The 14,604-nt window shown below is 40.4% G+C and overlaps 1 protein-coding gene across 4 annotated transcripts in view; it reads right to left on the reverse strand.

Moving 5' to 3' along the window:
* WASF3 (WASP family member 3) overlaps positions 1-14,604 on the reverse strand; it is a 130,877-nt gene that overhangs the window by 89,336 nt on the left and 26,937 nt on the right. Inside the window, exon 1 of one of the 4 annotated variants that reach the window (XM_081046479.1) lies at positions 8,723-9,138. The exons of the other annotated variants lie outside the window; for them this stretch is intronic. The gene's annotated coding sequence lies outside the window, so the exon portion shown is untranslated. Of the gene's footprint in view, positions 1-8,722; positions 9,139-14,604 lie in introns of those variants that run through there. 4 annotated transcript variants of the gene reach the window in all.

Below are 14,604 nucleotides of genomic sequence, written 5' to 3' on the forward strand. Positions count from 1 at the left end.
AAACGTTCATAGCAGTTTTATTCCTAATATGAAAATACTGGAAACAGCTCAACTGTCGTTTGGGTGGATGGCTGAACAAACTCTCGTACAGCCATACAATGATGTCCAGCTCAGCAATAAAAAGCAATGAACTATTGATACAAACACCACCTGAATGGGCCTTATGGGCTTTAGCCTAATGAGAAAGCTAAATCTCAAAAGGTCATACGCGGTATGATCCCATGTATGTAACATTCTCAAAATGACACAGCTATCGAGCTGGAGAACAGGGTACAGGGACCAGGGGTAGGGTGGATGAGATTACAAAGAAACAGCACGAGGGGGAGCTTGTACAATGATGGAATAGCACTGCATCTCAACTGTGGCAGTGGTTACACAAATCTACACGTTATAAAACTGCAGCACCCCCCCACACACACACACACACCGATGCAATCTACACTACAGTGAACAGTGAATAAGGTCTGTAGCTTGGTTAATAACAGTAATATACTAATGTCAGTTTCCTGGTTTTGCTATTGTACTACCAGCTATATATAAAATGTCCCCACTGGGCAAGCTGGGTAAAGGGTACATGGGACTCTAATTTTGGGGCAATTTCCGGTGAGACTATAATTATTTAAAAATAAAAGGTCTGATTCCTTTTTAATTGAAAGATATTTTCTGACAAACCAAAGCAGAGCAGATCTACACGACAAAAAATGTTGACGTTCTTCAGACTGAGTGGAAATGATACCAGACAGAAGCAGGAAGAAAGGAAGAACACCAAAAAGACATCAACTCAAAGAATGTTTCTGCTGAGATATTCATTCCTTCAACTAATATTTGTTAAGCATCTTTTCTACAATAGTCTCCATGGTAAGTGCCATGAAATCACAGATAAATAATAATCACACAGCGTGGCATACAAACCTCTAAATAAATATTTGCCAACAGGTGATACTGAAGATCCAGCCCTAGCAGCACTTAACAGAGAAGAAAGCTGTCTCTGGAAAACGGTCTGCAGGGAAAGCCTTCTTGGAGCTGAATTTGCAGATGAATGTTAAGTGACCAGTGCGGGCAGTTCTAAGCAGAATCCAGCCAGCGGCCACAGAAGTCATGAGAGTTAACACAAGACTCTCTGGAGCACCAAGGGCCCAGCCAGCGGGAGAATATGCAGGAGGGGAACAAAGCCCGAGGAAATGATGAAGGGCAGACTGTGGAGAGGGCAGGCAGAGCAGTTTCCGGAAGTGGGACAATCTGAAGGAACTTCATTGAGGGAAGCAACAGAAGAGGGGCATTTGAGGGAGATAACTTTGGCAGGGATAGTGATGTACTAACGAAAAGTGATCAAGGAGGTAGGTGAGGGCAATGATAGTCCAGGAAATAAGCTGAGACTGAGGTGTAGAAATAAGGATGGAGAAATAAAGATGTAGAAATAAAGGGACATACAGAAACTAGCTAAGGACAAAGAGGAAAAGGAAAGAACTGAGACTCACGCCTGCACGACCAACTTGGATGGGGAAAAGACTTTACCTTCACTTAACTCAAAAGGGAGCAGAGCAGTAGGGAGTGGATGGTTATGGAAAGATAATAATTATCTTCTTGGGAATGGTGAACTTGAGGTGCAGGGGCACCTCCAGATACCTGGTAAATACAAAGTGAAAGCCTGGAGTGAGAGGCCACAAACCATCAACTGGCATGTAACTGAAGGAAAGGAACAGGGCAGCAACAGATGGCACTGCCACAGGGAGTGAACACAAAATGGGAAGAAATCACCATTGCAGATCAAATTCTAGGAGAAAGGGCCTCTGTTCAAATGCCAGTGGGAGGATAAATTGTTATACTTTTGTTGTCAATACACGTTAAGAGGCTTAAATTATTAAATTATTTCAACTAAAAGTTCTTTTAGTTATGTATCATCCTAAAGGAATAAACAGAAATGTGGCCAAACGTTTATACACAAAGATATTCCCTTCAGTGTTACTTATAATAATAAAACACAGCAGAAACTAAATATGCCAAACAAAAGAATTTATTCAAAGCAAATTATGACTGATAAAATAAATTGTTAAACAACGTTTATGTACCATTTTAAAAAAACTTTTTAATTATGTGATAAAATTCTTATGACATTAAATGGAAAAGCACACAAAATAGTATCTACAGTATTTATTTATGTACGACTGTTTATTGACTACTGTATACTAGTACTTAGGTACTAGGAATAAAATGCAGTAAAAGACTGTTCCAAAGAGCTAAAGTCTTTGGGGAGTTTAGATTCTACTGAAAAATGAACCAGAAAGGGGCAATAAATAAATCTACAAGAGAATCACATATGAAATTCATACTAATAAGACAAAGATAACAGGTGATATAACCCGAGAATATTATCAATTGAGTGAAAGTATCTCAAATTGACTTAAAATAAATGAACTGCAAGGCTAACAGTAAAAGATTATGTAAAATAAAAATTAAAAACAAAGCAAACTGCAAGTGGCTTAGTAAATGATCTAGAAAAATAAAGGTATAATTATAAATGGAAAGTTCTTAGGCTCTTTAGAGTTTGTCTTTCAGCATACTCAGGACACAAAACTTTGACGACCTCTTATCTTTTTCACCCTCAACCCAAAAACTCAGGAAGGACAGGAAAGCAATGTGTGTAAGGAGGCCCATGCTGCTTCGGAGTTGCTTTGAACCAAAATGAACTCCTCAGTGATACCAAGAGTAGAAATTTTCACAAGATAAATGATCCTTCCATATATAAACTAAGGTGATATTGTTTACATTTCCATTTTCATTACAGTACAACCCTCTGCCCCATTCCACACACATACACATTGAACCAATATTGTATGGCACGGACTCCCTTAAAAATCACAACGTCCCCTAGAAACAGTACTCAAAACGCTATGAAACTTAAGGACCAGTTCCCATAATGCAAAACGTTAGCTTGCTAAGCAATTTTTGAAAAGACTAAACTGGAGGTAAAGCACTGAAAATACTAACCCAAATTGTACAACATACTACCAAAACACCCTTTGAAAATAATTTATCTATATCTAAAACGCATACATACATACACAGCTAAATATTCTCAAAATATTACCTTACAGATAACTGATAAGAATGTCCCCATACCAGAGATAAATTGAGAAACCATTGTAAAGTAAAAAGTACTATATAATTCTATGAAGAAAACTACTGGGATTCACATTCCCCCCAAACCTGGCCACCAGAAAAAAAAAAAGAAGAAAAGAAAAAAAAACTACAAAAATATTCCTAGTATTCTGGAATATTTCCTGAAAAGTAAATATAATTTAAATTAATTACTTACTTTTAAAAAAATCAATTGTCAGAATGCGATACTGTGTTATTAGAGGATGATTAAGTAAAGTAGTTTGCAGAGATTGGTGACATCATAAACTTGATTGAAGCCATAATACAGCAACGCTTACCAGGATGGAGATCAAGCAGAGCTCAGAAAAACCTAGAATCACTCTGACCCAGCTAGCAAAAGAGAAAAACAACTTCCTCTTTCTCTCTCAGTCCCTCAGAACTACTACCTAATACCCTTCAGTCAGAAGTCCATCCTGAAGTAACAGCTGAGTACTCGGGGGTTAAAATGTCACAATGAACCAGGCAAGGAAGCAAGTACGTTAAGGAGTAACCAAGAGCTAAAGTCACCAATGCCCCACTGCTCCTAAAACTTCCCCAATCTGAAGCGCCACAACTCAGTCTTTGGACCTTTCCTCGCCTCTGCCCACACTCCCTCCCTTCAGGATCTCAACCAGTCTCGTGGTGTTGTCGACAAATGTACACTGACAACTCCCAAATTTCCATCTCCAGCTGAGACCACGCCCCTGAACTTCCAAACAGTGTGTGTGGACCCAACAACTAATTCAACATCTTCACGGGGAAGGTCTGACACACACCCCAAATTTAACATGCCCAGGGTGAACCCTTCATCTCCACCTGCAATCTGGCCTTCAGTCTTCCCCAGCTCAGTTAATGGCAACTCCACATTTGCAGCTGCTCAGGTCAAAACCCCTGAGACAGCCTTACCTTCTGTCCCTCACATGCCTCCCCACCAACGAATCCTACTGGCTGTTCTACCTTCTAAATATGTCAAAGTGAGACCTCTCCTCCCACCCCAACAGCTCCCACCTTAGCCCTGGCCACCGTCAGCTCTCACCTGATGAGTAAGGCTCCACTAGCCCACCACCTGGTCTCCTGCCTCTTCTCTGTGTTCCCAACAGCCTCTGCTCCTCCACAGGGACGCCAGAGCAATTCTGTCCAAAAGGAAGCCGGATCACGTCTCTCCTCCACTTGAAACCCTCCAATGGCTGTTCAGCTCCCTCAGGTAAAAGCCAAAACCTTTACAATGACCAAAAAGAGCTACATGACCCATGTCCTTCCCTTCTCTTACCCCTCTGTCCTCATTTCTTGCTCTCAATCTCTTTCCTTCATTCTACTTCAGGTCTCCTCCCTGTTCTCCCTACCCCCCAGGGAGCACCCCACAGTAAGACCTTGGCACTCGCCATGCCCTCTCCTGGAATGTTCCTCCCCACACAGCCCCACACCCCCAAGGCTCTGTCCCTCACCCCTCCTTCAAATCTCTGCTCAAATACTATCTTCTCCGACTCCACCTCAATATAATTGTAACTCCTCTACCCCTTGCCCTTCTCTTCAATGACTTCTTTTTCTTTTTAACACCTATCATCTTCCGATATGCTGTGTGTGTGTGTCTGTGTGTGTGTGTGTGTGTGTGTCACTAAAACGTCTCTCTCTCACTGCCTAGTTCTCCCATTAAAATGTCAGCTGTGAAGGGAGGGCAGGGACGTTTTAATATTTGGTTCACTGATGTACCCACAGAACAGTACGTGACACATAGGTGTTCAATAACTACTTGCTGAAAGAATGAAGTTTCTGTGGCATTTCATTTCTACTTTTTATACAGCAGAAACTCGAGAATTATGAGGTTACCAGATTCTAGATGTATTTGTGTCTTTGGCCCATTTCCGTGGTGATCTCATCTGGTGCTCTCACCTAGATCTGTCTTGCACTTAAATCGCATCCAGATTGCTTGCTAGGAGTAGATATTTAGGGGATATTTCTGGTTTAGGACCTATAGGTAACATCTGCAGAATAAAAGACATTTGGAAAGAATAATCAACAATTTCCCACCTTTCTTTAGGTTTTTTCCTCCAAAAGGTCAAAATTCAAAAAACTCACTGAAGCAAAAGCGAATACTGTATTACCTCTTTATATAGAGTAAGAGATAGCAATCTTATTAGTCCAGAAATAATTAGAAGTCAAACCTCTTTTTCTGCATGTGATTAAATTAAGTAAGGGGGACAAAACCTTCTCAGTAGAGGGTCATGGGTAAGAAGCGAGCAGGACAGCAATCAAAGCATCCAGGCTTCAAACCAAGAACATCCTGACAAGTTCTTGCAAAGTGAGGACTGACAAAGCATATTAATGAGAAAAACTGTTAGAATGCTATTCAGATATGAGTCTTCAGTTTCAGCTTTTCCGAAGGAACTGGTTGGGAAAGGTCACAGGGGAGGGGGAAAGTTACACACACAAGAGCAAAAGCATGTTTATGTTTTCCATTCACTCCTGTACAGAGCTCAGGAGGTAAACTTTCATCGAAACTGGCAGAAATCCAGAAGGGAGGGTGGCCAAAGAACTCACGCAAAACAAAGGAGAAAATGCCTTCGACAGCACGACTCTGGCTTTCATTCAATGTAAGAAGCATGACAACAGTGCTGCTCACTAATATCAAAAATCTAAAGAAACATTGAGCCAAACTGAGTATATTTAACTGTGTTCAAGACAAGCGACCCAAAGCTCAAGATCTAACATTCTCTCGGAGGAAGAGGTACATCACACCCCAACCTACACTAACACGATTGTTTTTAACTGAATTTCAAGAGAAGTATGCCCATAAATCTGTGCAGCTATGTTGTGCTCTGAAGAAACAACAGCAGGAAAGATTTAAATATTAGATAATGCAAAATCACTCCACCAATGGCAAAATCATGGTACCAATTTTATTCTTGATATTCAACTGATGTTAAATAAACAGCCAGACCCCTCATACACATGCATCTGTTGACAATACCACACCAGGAGAAATCTCTAAGCCTCCATAGGACTCTGCCTCCTGCCTACATAAGAAACTTTCTAAGCCAGACAGTGATCGATCCCTGCTGAGCTAAGTTTGCAGTACCCGTTTGCTGAGCTAAGTTTGCAGTACCCGTTTGCTGTCTACCAGGATATGGGGGGGGGGGCCTTTAATGCTTTGCTGGCACCTGCCCACCCCACTCCACCTAAGCCAGTCCTGAGATGAACCATTTTCCGTGCTAAATTTGATGCCTGATAAAACAAGCTGAAACTTTTCCAAACTAATACTCTTCACAAAACATAAGACTCCCCGTAGCCCAGCACTTTAGCTGAACAAAAGCAGAAAGAAACTAAGTAACTATCCATGCAGTGATGAATATAAAAGTAGACGTGAAAAAATGCCCAACCTCACACACCAGTGAATAAATGCAAACTGAAGCCACCAAGTGTTATACCGGTTTCACTTATGAGAAGAACAAAGAGTAAAACATAGGAAAAATCCCAGTGCTGGCCAGCATGGGGGTGCACAGGCACTCTTACACTTCACTGGTGGAAGTCTAAACTGTAAGTTAAGCTTTTTAAGACTGCAAAGGATCCGCTAGATCAAACTAGACTCGAAGGAAAAACCATGTATTTCCCAAAATGTACTCTGTGATGACAACTGACATGGAAGTTAATTAGGGGGTAGTTTGACTTTTTTAGAAAAAGAAGGGGTTAATGACCCCTGTAAACCCTGGACTTAGTGACCCCTACCCTCACCTGTTGGCCAGGACAGACACTACTGGAAACAGGCCAGTCATCAACCTCTCCGACCCCCAGCCCACAACTGGGAACTGGGACTCCGAGTCTCGATTCCCGGTTACTCTAGTTGTATGTGCTCGTGAACAAAACTCTCCGCTCCCACCAAGAGCTTTACCTTAAGAAGACCCACATCCTGGCCTAGGGTTTTCCTATCTTCACACACAAACAGCATGTGAGAACTCAGTACACTGACTTTCACTTTGAAGTTTTCAAATTTACACTGCAGGACTATTTTCTGCTTATGTTTTCATTTTTCCTAAATTCCCTTCTCTAAACTAATCTTTCTAATTTCAATAATGGTAATTTTATCAGTTTATCTGACTATCATATGTCCTCTTGCTTAAGAACATTATTTCCATTTCTTAAACAGATTGAGTCTGGAATAACCAGACTCAACAAATCTCAAACCTCACCCTCTACGTCAAAATATTATCTTTGACAGGACTATAGTATTTCTGGTAAATTGTCTTAGGATTTTTTTAAAGCCCTGTAGCAATTTTCAATCAATGAATCCTGAAAGTAATTTTCCAAAAGGGGCAAAAAAACAACAACAAAAAACTCTATTCACTTTAAAAACTCATTTTAATTTAATGGTGATTGCCATTCACCAACAGATGAAGGTCAATTTTCTCTCATCATTTGTTCCCTTATTTTCCAATCTGTTACGGAATTGTATAAACTAGAGACCTGATTTGCCCTTCAAAATATAAAGTTTGACTTTTGAGAATTATCACAGCCTTGAGAGTCTTTACCCATAAACCAATCACTCTGTTCAGTGTCCTTGCTCAACCTAACAAAGAACACTCAGAAAGGGAAGAAGACACATACATACTTATTTCAATCACAGTAGTCAACTATGACAACACAAAGAATTCAAGCTTTCAAAGCACTTAATTCTGCTGAAGATGCAATCACGTTACATGCTTCGAAAATAACACATTCCCCCATCCTGTTTTTAGAGAACTTTGAAAATCTAGACAATATGCTTCCTTTCAAAACACCAACTGCTTACAGAGGAAAAGAAAGAAACAGACAGATGATCTTGCCAAGAATCATTTCTGTAGTTTCTCTAAGTAGAGTAGCCCTTTTAGTGGCTACAAAGATTTAAATTCAATCCCTGATTGCATTGATGATATACCTTTTATTTATTTAGAAGTGAGTTTTAGAACAAAAAAGAGCTTAGAGAACTCTAATTCAGTTGTTTCCAACTTTTGCAAGTATCAGGACCCCACTGAAATGCTAAAAGTTTTTGAGGATTCTTATAATAGTTATATCTGGTGACTGAAAGGAGAAAGAAAAAAACTGCAAGTACACAGTAATTCTTTAAAAGCACCTGCAAACGTGTAAAATATGAGTCCAGTATTTTATTACGAAGTCAGTTAATGTCAGACCTAGGTCTAAAACTAAGTCTCTCCAGATGTATAATACAGGTGGGGCTCTAAGAACCAAGTGTGATTCATCATAGAGGAAGGTTTTGTTAAGTATCCCCAACAATTCTCTTAGGAACTAGACAAGCTAATTTTAAAGTTCTTATGGAAAAACAAGCAAAAATAGACAATTCTGAAAAAGACTAAAGCGTATCCCCATGAGATACTGAAATACCTCACAGCTACAATAACTAAAATAGTGTGGTGACTCCTAAGTAAATAAATCTATAATGGGACAGATTAGAAAATGTGGAAAGTAATACATATCTAGGAACTCAGTATAAAATGAATGTGCATTGAAATCTCTGGGGTAAGGATTCTTCATTAAATGCCACTGTTAACAACTGCATATCCTTTGGGGGGAAAAAACCAAATTGAGTACTTACCTCACCCCTTATACCAAAAGAAGTTCCAAATGAAGCAAAAAATGTACAAAATGAAACCACCAAGGAACTTGAAGAAACATAGAAATTTTTTTCATTATCTTGTAGTGGAGAAAGTCTTTCAAAGTATGATTGCAAAACAATAGACGCCAAACATTAAATTACTTCAAAAAAATCAAATGCTACTTCATTAGAAAATCCGAAAAAGTCAAGGTTTTACATTAAATGAAGTCCCTTCAGAGCATCCATTACATTCTAACCCAGGTTCTACGCCATCCAAAAACCACGGCACTCTATATATTCCGTACAATCCCAAATCGCTCAGAAGAAAGTTTTAAAACAACAAGAAATCAAATCTTAGAGAATCTGCCTCAAACCTTTCTTTCTTGCCTAGGCCTATGCAGTGAGATTTCTGTAGCACCACCCTCAGCGATTACCTCCCCTCATAGGTAATAGCACCAACTGGCCACACATTCTGGTCACGTCTTTCATTGTGCATTTGGGAAATGCACCACATGCGCGGAGTAAAGTAACAAGGGTCAGTAGTTTTATTCCAAGTAAACTTGCTCTGGGTTATTTGGTCTGACCATAAACATGCAGCTTCAACCAAGTTCATAAGATCAACAGAGAATACTGAGCAGCTACTGTCTGTAGGGAATTGCACCTAACTCTAAGATGAAGAAGAACCAGTCTCCTGCTTTCCAGAAACTTACAATCTAACTTCCTAATTGGTCAAATAAACCACGATGATAGGATATCTGCTTATCAACAGCAGCAACATACGTTATGCTTCAATCTTCATATCTCCCCACGTAACTAACCAAATAAAGCAAAATTACAGTTATCTAAGTACTATAAGCAAATCATACCAAATCTAACCATGTGATTTTTTAAAACCAGATTACGATGTATTACAGAATTGTACACTTGAAACCCATGTAACTTTACTAACCATTGTCACCCCAATAAACTTTAAGAAAAAACTAGTTTATGGGTCTAGGTAAGTGACTCTGCCCGAAACCCGAAGGCACTTCTGTAAGAGCATATAAGCTGCGTGAGGAATGGTATCCCCAGGGTAATGTAAACAGCTGCTCTTTAAATTCACATTATTAGTTCAGCACCATCTTGATCCTGAAACCATGTAATTCGTATTCCCGTGGACTTTCTCCGCTTTTACTCCTATCTGGCATTTCTCCAGCTTCTTATCAAGTCATTGTTTCTTTTGGATATGAAAATATTTATTGTAATTACGTCCTGGCTCCCTTTGGTCAACATTTAGAAAGTTTTTCTTCCTTTTTTGCATTCCATACTACTGCCTGGGAGAATTCCGCATATTACGTATTTTATGACGGAAGCTCTGCTTCAGAGGGAATTTGCCATCCCACTGCTCTTTTCCCAGAGGATGAAATGCTAGTATTCCTCTACTCCCTTGGCCACTGAGCACGAGTTCTCAGAACTATGGAAGGAACATCAACCATTTTCACTGTTTTCATTTACAAAGACTTTGAAACAGTTATGACTTTCTGTAAGGTCAGTGTGAGAGGGCCATGCTGACTTGGCAAGAGATTCCAAAACTTCTTGTCTTACAGGCAGCTTCAATACAAACACTAGCAACTAAAATTCCTGAATAATGATCTCACGTGTTTCTTTGCTGCCTGTGAATGCTCTTCACAAGTTCCTTATTTTAAGGAAATGACTGAACTCAAGACAAAATCAATCTTATTAAGAATTGAATGAAACGGTAAGTCAACTCCAATTACCCATCCTTAATAAATTTCTGTAATAAATAATTCCACTGGTTAACAACCAGAACTCTTAGTACACTGCACTGACATGTATCAAATGCAGATTAGATTAATAAAGGCCATATAATCTTAATTCCAGATCCTATGACTACTGCTTCATAAAAATAATGTTCACTGTATAGGACTGCAAATTAAAGTTACACATTTACTCTAAAAAATAAGCACTCTAGGGAAGTACTCTTAGCAAGTACTTCCAAGGAAATAAGAAACACTCCTTTGCCATAATCAAGGATTTTCACAGTAAAGATCTTTAAAATCCTGAGATGTTTCATTTGCATCCCAGCAGAAACCATTTGGCCCTCAAGAAAAAGCAGTTAAGAAAAGGCTCCACCATTCAGGTAACGTACTGGTCCTCTGTAACTAAGTGAGGACTCTACAATAGAAAAAGGCACCTACAGGAAGTGCCTTTGTTATAATGCTTGCTGGACCTCCATAATCCAGCAAAACCAAGTGTGTCTTTTTTTTTGGGGGGGGGGGGACATATAGGGAGGAGCACCGGGAGTACCACTTAAAAGTTAAGGGTTTAAGTAAACATTAGGCAAAAATGGAGTATCTTACAGGAGGTCACAGATTCAGGGAGTGAGCCCAAATGTACCTACTTCACTGAATCGAGTTTTGGGGCCCTCTGGTTGCAGATCACTCCTGTGGGAAGCCTTCTAACTTGTGTACACCAAGGCTTTTGGCCTACTTAGGTGGCAGCCATAACCCTACTCCTCTTACTATCTGCTGTGCCTATCTGAGGAGACTGAAACGCTCTTTACACAGCCTCGCAGTCACAAAGGCAGACAACAACAAAGCTCGAGTAGCTTCAGAAGACTGTCCAGGCTTTAAGAAGGGGAAAAAGGACGCTCTGTGAGTGTAATACAGAAGGGTAGTTTCAAGAAAGTCCAAACCCCACAGTACAGTGTGTTCAGGGCTACTTCTCTGAAAAATTGTCCAAACAAACAACAAATACAGGGAACATATCAAATTCATAATTTTAAAACCAAATAATTTTCAACGGAATAAGCCATTTTCAACGAAAATACCACCTAGCAGAAAGGAACTCTTGCTTGGGTTGAGGGTCCCTGGGGTCTGGCTTCACCGTCACCTCTGCCTACTCTAACTGTGAACTAGCCTGCATCTCCAAATCTTCCGATCTGGGGCACAGCCAGGATAACCAACGTGCTTTGGAGAAAGGGCCCTACACTCCAGGCAGAAATTCTAGAACCAGTTCTATGCATTCATTCACGGGCTGTGTGTGACCATGTCAACCTTTCTGTGTCTCACCCATCAGGGAAAATAATTCTATTTCAGACCCTTGCTTGCTTCCATTGCCTTTGGAACTTGCCCCCACTGCAAACCAGGGCCATCTGAATAATAAGCTTCCCAAAGGATCGTTGTAAACATCAATGTGATCATGCAATTAAGACACTTAATACCATCAATCATTATACAAATAGGCACTCTTCTGAAAACTGATGCATGTTATCCACACTTTACCATAGTGGTTATTCGCTTGCACTTAAGACTCCAGGCTTCAAATTCCCAATTTCGCATTAATTTCTTTCGGCCTCATTTTTAAAACCTAGAGGTACCTATCATCATCTTTCTTACTGATTAATTACGTCCTCAGAGTATCTACAAAAGAAGATATGCTGATGGCTAAAAGAGACATCTAAGTTGTTTGTGCCCCTCTCTTCCAAGGTGAGGTCTCAACACATACACACAGATCTGAAGCTTTCTTAGGAATTTTCTTGCTATTGTTCTTTATTCTGCCAATTACTGGGCAATTTTCTATTTTCGGCACAGTGCTCATTTACATAGTCTACATTACTCCTTACTACTCTGGGGAGTAGACATGGTATTTTTAGATGAGGAAATCAAGGCTCAAAGAAGTTTAGAAATGCCCCAGCCCCAGCCCCACCCCAAACCACATAGCCAATAAATGGCAAAGCCAATATCTGAACACAAGTCAGTCTGGACCCAAAGCCCCTGCTCTAGACGGGGTTGCAGTTATGTCTCAGTGTGTCCTGGGGGAAATCAATCACCTAGCCCTGAACCTGAAACCTACAGAGGGGTAGGTGTAGTCAGGACCATCCACATATGACTGCATTTACATACATCCCACTGAGTTCTAAAAAGTCAGATAACATTTTAATGGAAGTAGGAGGGGAGAAATAGAAGCATTCAATGAGCTAGAAATGAAACACATGCAAAAGGGACCCCTTTAATCACTTGACTCCTCTACTTCAAGTGAACCACAAATCTGGTTCAAGAACTTGTAAAGGAGAATCTGAGGTATTACAGAATTCAGTGTCTGCAAGCCAGAAATCTACCAACTCCCCAAAGAAAACTGCCTTTATTCCTGATACTAAGACCCAAAAGCAATTTCAGTCCACACTTGCTAACAGATTATCTCAAAGCAAAGAGTGAATAATCACCACTACATACTACTCTTTCTTCAATATTGCACTCCCCCTTATCCATGGTTTCACTCTCTGTGGTGTCAGTTACCTACAGTCAACCATGGTCCGAAAACATTGGTAGGGTGAATAATCACCACTACATACTACTCTTTCTTCAATATTGCACTCCCCCTTATCCATGGTTTCACTCTCTGTGGTGTCAGTTACCTACAGTCAACCATGGTCCGAAAACATTGGTAGGGAAGATGTTAAGGAAAATTTGCCTTTATTGGCTCGTATGAGCTTTTGTCTGTTAGTTTCTGTTCCTTTGTTTCCCCACATGAGATACTGCCTTTGGGGTTTCCTCACATGAGAGACTGCACGTGAGGTACTGCTTGGCTTTTAGTTAGCTTTTTGTTCCCCCACATGAGAGACTGCACGTGAAGTACTGGTTAGCTTAGCATTAAGAAAATTTCTCCCTTATCTCATTCACAGCAGGAGAGATATGGGAGGATGTTGCTTTCTGTCTGTTTTGCCTGCATCAGCAGATGAGGTGGAGAAGTAACTAAGTTATATCAGGATGACGTGACAGGCACATTGCCAGGCTTTGGAAGGCCTTGGGCTGATGGTCTCAGGCGAGAACAGCAGGTGTTGTTTGTCCGAATGCACTGGGCCTTCAGCCACATAAGCAATATTCTTCTCACAGTAACTGCCGGACCCTCCCGGAACTGGCCATTCCCCGAGGGGGAGGCAGGAACAAGGAGCTTGGCTCTAAGGTACATCTGAAAAAATATACACGACAGACCTCAGTTGGCAGTGTAATTTTTTTGCAATTTTGTCATTTGTCATTGATGCTTCTTCATCATTCTAACATTGTGGAAACTTCCAGCAACATGCCGCTTACGACACCAGATGCCCTGACTTCCAGCCACGGAACTGGTGAGGTTAGGCTGGTTCCCGACCTCTTCAGTGTTGTTCCCCATAGTTAGTTCTCTAGTCAGCATTTTAGTAACTTGCATGCAGCTTGCAGCATCGAGATGCCCTAACTTCCAGCAACAACAAACAACGGCAACGGCGGCAGCATTCTGGGGAACTAGCAAACAGCAGCCGGAGACGCCTCAGCTTTCCATGCTGCAGAGCTGGCAAGGTTTTGATTCCTGACCTTGCCACTGTTGTCTTTCCTAGGGTTTGGTGAGCTTTTGGCACCTACAGTAATAGTTGCTATCCTATAGAGTTTATTAGTGCTTTTGGGTACTCCTTATTGATGTTGTGTATTTAGCCAAGTAATTTTTGATCAACAGTAAACATATGTTGATATCTCTTAAACTTATATGTATGTGTACTCCTTTGACATGGCATTGTTATCAATGTATATAGTTCAGTCTTAACCCTCTTTACTTTCTGTCATTAGCACATTCTTTTAAGTGCCTTTGTCTTTTGCTATTGCATGTTGCTAAATAAATTGATTACATATTGCTAAATAAATTCATTAGTCCCACTCTAACGAGTCCCTCCCCTTTCTTTCCAGAAATAAACAATTCGTATGTTTTAAATCGCATGCCATTCTGAGAAGCATGATAAAATCTTATGTTATCCCACTCTACCCTGCCCGGGGCATGAATGATCCCTTTATCCTGCATCTCCACACTGTATATGCTCCCCCTACATTTCCATCATCATATCAACTGTCATG

Source organism: Rhinolophus hipposideros (genome assembly GCF_964194185.1).
Source record: "Rhinolophus hipposideros genome assembly, chromosome: 4".
Classification (NCBI taxonomy): Eukaryota; Metazoa; Chordata; class Mammalia; order Chiroptera; family Rhinolophidae; genus Rhinolophus; species Rhinolophus hipposideros.